A 6,953-nucleotide genomic window follows, 5' to 3' on the forward strand; every position below is an offset into this window, starting at 1 on the left:
TGGATGGTTGGTCCAGCATCCATTCATTTCCCCGGTTTCAAGTTCTTTCCTGTGTTGAGAGGGAGAAGCCAGGAAGGACCCCCACACCCCATCCCCTGGATGACTCCAGTGAGGTTGGCAACGGGAGGAGCCAGGTGAAATTTGGAAGGTGAGGGGGACCCAGGACGTTTCCACCAGCTGGTGGCTTCTCCAGCTTTCCCCCCCATTCCCCCTTCACCACTACAGATGGGCTCGAGATTTTTGGCAGTTTCCTGGGTAACCCCTGAGGATCCCTGCCACAGTGATTCAGGCTGGGCCCATCCCGGCTTTCTTTCCAGCCCTTCCCACCTCACCTCCCTTCACTGGACCCTCTGCTCTACTGCTTGGAGCCCTCCATTTCCCAGCCCCACCCAAACCCATCCATGCTTGAATTATTTTTCCATTTTTTTGTTGTTCTTCTTTCTTCTTTTTGTTTTCTTTGAAGGCAGAAACAGAAAGATGCCTCTTCTCCCTAAGCGCCTTTATCTCCATGCTCCTCTGCTCTCCCTGTGGTTCCTAGGCCACGCCACTGCATAAGGTTGCCACTCTGATGTTTCCCAAAGCTTGAGGCTCCCTTTCCCTACTGGGCTTCCAGCTCCCCAGGAAGCTCACTCCCTACCCATAGCTCCCCCGCACGTCCTGGGTGGCCCTGATGTCCCCGCTCAAACACCCATGGAGATGAACTCTTCCAGCTCTAGCAAGAGCTCCAGGTCCACACCTTGGCTGGAGAGGACCAGAGCCTCCTCTCATCCCCCAGCCAAGTAGGCGCCTTTCTCTTCCCAGGCCCGCCAAGCCCCCTCCAGCCAGCGCTGCACTGGCCACTCCTGCTGCCGGCACCAAGCTGGTGAGGCTCTGAGCGCCGGCCCTGCTGTCCTGGGTCCTGGGTCCACCCCTGCAGAGCAGGCCCACCTGTCCTGTTCCCGCAGCACCACCAGGCACAGCCCTCCACAGCCCTCAGCAGTACAATCTGAAATCTTCGGGACTTGTTCTTCCTGGCTGTTTGCCTCTCTCCCCGCGGGGAGGCGCCTCTGAGTCCCCAGGTCCTGACTCTCACAGTGCTCAGTGATTATTTGTTGAATGAATAAATGTCCTTGACACCCCCTCCAGCAGTCTCCCCTGCTTGCTTCTGAGATGGTTTCTCTCTTTCACGACTGTCCTGACTCCACTGTCTCGCTTTCCCACCCTGTTCTGCAACCCTAGCATCTTTTGTTTTCTTGTATTTCTTCTTAGGTTTTGTTTTTCTTCATGATCTGTGTTCTTTGTCCCAATGTTTTGTTATGGGATAGTTCCAACATTAGGGACAAATTACATAGGATAATATGAACCCACCACCTGGACTGGACAAATATTAGCATTCTGCCATATTCGCTTTAGGTAATCATTTTTAGAAGTGAAACATTATGCATAGACCCCTGGTATATCATTCACCAATCCCATTTTCCTCTCTCCTCGACAGCCTTCTCAATCATGTTTGATATCTTTACCACAATCTATCCTGTTGTTTAGTAAAGATATGTTGTAATACTTTACACAAATGGTATCCCATGGTGCATATCATGTGTGCCTTTTGTTTCTTTTTTAACTCAACATTGCATTTTCAGATTGATCTGTGTCTGTGCAGGACCAACTGTTGCAGATGCCTCTGTCTTACTAATTTCTGTGAGTTCTTTACACACGCTGGATGATGAACACTGGTCTGTCATGTGTAAGCAGACCAACTACTGGATAGTACTTTGTACACATATGCCATGGATGTATGGCCTGTGCTCACTCACCAGCCCTCATTGTTCTGATGGGTCACTGTCATAAGGGGGGCAGTGGACACATTCCTGGGGAGACCTTCTTGTGCGAACATGCAACATGGTCTCCAGTCTAGAGAGAGGGACTTGCCAGGTGGAGGAACATGCCTGGTTCCAGCTTCACTAGGAGTAGCTAAATGGCTCTCCAAAGGGTGGAGCCAACGAACCTTCCCTTTAGCATGAGCCTAGCGCTCCCTTGCCCACTGCCAGCTTTGTTACTCTTAGATCCTTAATCTCTGTTAATCTGATGACTATAAAGCAAAAGGTTACTTTTATTTTAATTTTCCTGGTAACTGGGGAGAGGCTGCATCTTTTCAGGTCATTGCGTGTCTCGTTTCCTCTTCTGATAATTGCAAGTTTGTATCATTTGCCTGGTTTTCACTAAGTTCATTATACAGTAAACATGCGTATGTAAACGTATATATCTTTACTAAAACAACAGGATACATTGTGGTAAAGATATCAAACATGATTGATAAGGCTGTCAAGGAGAGAAGATAATGGGATTGGTAAATGACATACCAGGGCTCCACTCTATTCATAAATGTTTCACTCCTATTTGTCTTTTTGACTTATGTGAGCTCTTTATATGAGATGGATAACCGTCATATCTCTGTTATGTTTATAGCAAATATTTCCTCCTGAGTGTGGCTGGTCTTTTGGCTTTCAGCTTTGTGGCACCTTTTGTGGTATAGAAGCTATTAATCATAACATAGTCAGCTTTATCAAACTTCAGTTTTATGTGGTTTATGTTTGTCTGTCTTGCTGGAGAAACTTTTATGGGCCAGGTGTAGTGGCTCACGCCTGTAATTCCAGCACTTTGGGATGCCGAGGCATGTGGATCACTTCAAGTCAGGAGTTCAAGACCAGCCTGGCCAACATGGCGAAACCCATCTCTACTAAAAATACAAAAATTAGCCCGCTGTGGTGGCGTGTGCCTGTAATCCCAGCTACTCAGGATGCCGAGGCAGGAGAATCGCTTGAACCTGGGAAGTGAAGGTTGCAGTGAGCCACTGCACTCCAGTCTGGGCAACAGAGTGAGACTCCATCTCAAAAAAGAAAAAAGAAAGAAAGAAAAAGGAACTTTTCTGTACTTTGACATCATAAAGCTATTTCACTATAGTTTATTCTAAATGTTTTAAAGTTTTGGATTTCATATGTAGGACTTTAACCCATCTGAACTTTATTCCTGGTGCAGTGTTACATAATAATATGAATATTTTACCTTTCTGTCAGTGACATTTGACCAACAAACCCTTGTTCCTGTTGATGTATGGATTCCTGTGGTGCGTACCAGGTTTCCACTCTGTGCAGGTCTGCTTTTGCCTTTCTGTTCTGTTCTGCTGATCTGTTTATTCTTGAATAGTCTCTATCAAAACTCTAGAGGAAATCTCTTGCTATTTGATAGAGAAAACATATCTACCCTCTGCTTCTTCTTCAAACCTGTCTTCACCATCCTGGGTCCTTTACTATTCCATGCGAAGGGATAATCCATCTTAACAGGTGCCATGAGAAAACGCTGCTAGGATTTTAATGAAATTGCATTTAATTTATTGATTATTTTACAGGAGAGCTGAACATTTGAAACTGAGTTTTTGTATTCATGATGTAGCCTTCCAATTAGTTAAATCTTTGTCTATAGCCCTCAATAAAATTGTATTAGTTTCTCATTTAAAATGTCCCACATCTTTATTATACTTATTTCTAAATACCTTAGAGTTTTCTTGCTATTGTGAATGGTGTGTTTTTTCTATTACAGTCTCCAGTTAGTGTTGGCTAGTGCATAGCTGTGATGTGGATTTTTATATCTTCTTATATTAAACCTCATTAGCTCTCATTGTAAAGTCTTAAAAATTTTTGTATGTAGAAAGTTATATTGTCTACCCCAAAAATATGAAAATTTATGTCTCCTCCTTTCCAATCCTCACTCTTCTTTTTCCATCTTGTCTTGCAACGTTGGCTGGATCATCAGACCATGCTGAGTGATGGCTATGAGAGAGTCAACTCCCTGCTTTCCACTTTAATGGGACTGCATCTGGAGTTTCATGGGAAGCTTGAGCTTTGATACAGGCTGGCTGTGGCTGCGTTTTATCAAGCTAAGGTCATCCTTGTAGCTCTTGTTATCTAAGAGCCTCTGCTGGGAAGGAGGGTAAAATAAGCCCAGGCTACATCCTCTGAGATGATGGTAAGTTTCTCTCCTGAGACTTGTTGATGAGGCTGACAATAAAAGTGGATTGCCTAGAGACACTTTATGCTTATTTTCCCAGGACAAAGCCCGACATAACTGATTCTGCAGCTGGTTCCCCATCCTCACCCCTGGTGTGACCAGCCAGGCTGGCCATGTGCCCATCCTCTGCTGACCACTGGCTCTTGTTGATGACTCCCACCCCCACATATACACATAGCTCAATGGACAAAAAATTCTAGGAAGAGAGTGGAGCCGTTATCCAGGTATCTTTTTTATTTTTTTTTTTGAGACAGAGTCTGGCTGTGTCACCCAGGCTGGAGTGCAGTGGCGCAATCTCGGCTCACCGCAACCTCCGCCTCCCGGGTTCACGCCATTCTCCTGCCTCAGCCTCCCGAGTAGCTGGGACTACAGGCGCCTGCCACCACACTGGCTAATTATTTGTATTTTTAGTAGAGACGGGATTTCACCGTGTTAGCCAGGATGGTCTCAATCTCCTGACCTCGTGATCCGCCTGCCTCGGCCTCCCAAAGTGCTGGGATTAAAGGTGTGAGCCACCATGCCCGGCCGCCATTATCCAGGTATCTATTACCAAAAAGCCTCCCACAGGGGGGTAGTTCCATTAAAAGTAGTAACCGACCCAGGGAATAGGTGTATGTATTTCTCTCCAGAGCAAAAAGGTTGATGTATACACATTTGTTCCACCAAATAGGCAATCTGGTGACTGTTGGGCTAAGCGTCCAGGGATCTGAGGGCCTCTCTGGGTTCTCCAAGTGCACTCCTCCCCCAGTGCCAGGATGCAGGGCCTGCCTCCTGAGTGGCTCTCATCCACTCTGTCTCTAGGACGATGCACCCACAGCACCATCGGCCCAGCACAGCACCCACTGTGTTCCTTGCTGCCCTCCGATTGCTCGGGTGTCCCAGATGATGGGTGCAGCCTAGCAGTGGGGTGGGCAGGGCCATGACTGGGCTTCTCGCATCTCTTGTGTTAAATTTTTTTCTTCTGCTCAATGCTTCCCACGCTGAAAGAAAAAGGTATGTTCCAGGGCAGAGGATGCGAGGTGAATTCTCACATTGAAGTTAGGGGTACCATTGACGGGCAGCGGTCAGACACAGCCGTGGGTCAGCAGCGCTTAAAAAGGATTTGAGAGTCGTGAGGCTGAGGATGGCATCTGAGGCCACAGGAGCATATCTCACTCACTCACACGTCTGCCACGGGGCTGAGGGTGAGCTGATGAAGGAGGGAAGAAAGGAAGGAAGAACTGGCAGATAAGTTGGTTTTAAAATGACTTACAATGTTGTGATTCAGTGGTTATTCCCTGAGCCTCCCCTCACCTGCTCCTGACACCGGGACTCGCTGCAGAGGTGTCTGGACCATGGTCCGGGGGGCGGCTCTGAGTGTCCCCTTCGAGCGTCCCTCGGTGTCTCCTTTAGCCATTCTCATTACTCTGCTCCACTGGTCCCTGACCAGTCACTGCTGTGAGAGAGAAAAGCTATCCCTTTATGTCACTTCGTTGCAGACTTTGTGACTCGCAAAATATTAACTGACTGATGTTTAGAGACACTTCATCCTTGGCAGAATCGGAGGCACAACTTCCCTTGAAAAGCTCCAGAGGTTTTTGGGAGGCTGAGGTGGGCGGATCACAAGGTCAGGAGATCGAGACCATCCTGGCTAACACAGTGAAACCCTGTCTCTACTAAAAATAAAAAATAAAAAAAAAATTAGCCAGGCGTGGTGGCGGGTGCCTGTAGTCCCAGCTACTTGGGAGGCTGAGGCAGGAGAATGGCATGAACCCAGGAGGCAGAGCTTGCAGTGAGCCAAGATCACACCACTGCACTCCAGACTGGGTGACAGAGCGAGACTCTGTCTCAAAAAAAAAAAAAAAAAAGAAAAAAGAAAAGAAAAGCTCCAGAGGTAGGTGGCTTTGGCCACCTGGTCCCCCTAGTGGCATCTGGTCTCTTTCTTTCAAGTCAAGGGCAGAGACTTGGGGCATTTGAAGAGAGGTCTGATGTGACTTTCCACTTTAAATCGTGGAAGAGGGATGCTGGAAGCATGGCTTTATCCCTCCCTTCTCAAATCAACCTACCCACCTCTTCTGAAATGGATGCTGGTTACTGGGTGGGCTGAGTCCTCCCTGCTCCAGACAGGTGGCAGTAGAAAGAGGTTGAGAGTGGCAGCAACTCAGAAGACTTACAAAGCTTACTCCTAAATATGTAGATTGCCTAGTGATAATGTAGATTGCCTAGTGATAAAAGTATCATTAGGCGATCTACATTAGACATACATATGCATATGTATATATACTACTTTATATATAACATATATATACATATATGAACATATTATATATATCAGTAAGGATTCGTGAACATTTATTTTTATTTATTTATTGTGAGACAGAGTCTCACTCTGTTGCCAGACTGGAGTGCAGTGGTGCAACCTCAGCTCACTGCAACCTCCGCCTCCCAGGTTCAAGTGATTCCCCTGCCTCAGCCTTCCAAGTAGCTGGGACTACTCCCATCTGGCGTATTAGTAGTAGCTGGTGGCATGCACCACCACACCTGGCTAATTTGGTTTTGTATTTTAGTAAAGATGGGGTTTCACCATGTTGGCCAGGATGGTCTCCATCTCCTATTTTGCATTGCATGTGCTTTATTTTGTTGCTCAGATTATTCCAGCTTTGGCTACTGGGAACTCTTTCAGTGGTTCCTGTGTCCCTCTGGCATAATCTCATTCTTGTGGGGTTTTTAAACACTTATTTACTTCCTGGCACTACACGATGCTCTAGCCTTCTTTTGTATAATCCTTACCCCAGCCCTAGAATCAGCCATTTATCTAAGGATTTCTGATTCCTTTTATTGGAGAAAGGCATTAGAAACCAAGATGTGGGCACTGGGTGTGCTTATTGTGACTGGAGTGTCAATGGAAATTCTGGAGATTAAAAGTATAG

This window comes from Gorilla gorilla, chromosome 14 (genome assembly GCF_029281585.2).
Source record: "Gorilla gorilla gorilla isolate KB3781 chromosome 14, NHGRI_mGorGor1-v2.1_pri, whole genome shotgun sequence".
In the NCBI taxonomy this organism is placed as follows: domain Eukaryota; kingdom Metazoa; phylum Chordata; class Mammalia; order Primates; family Hominidae; genus Gorilla; species Gorilla gorilla.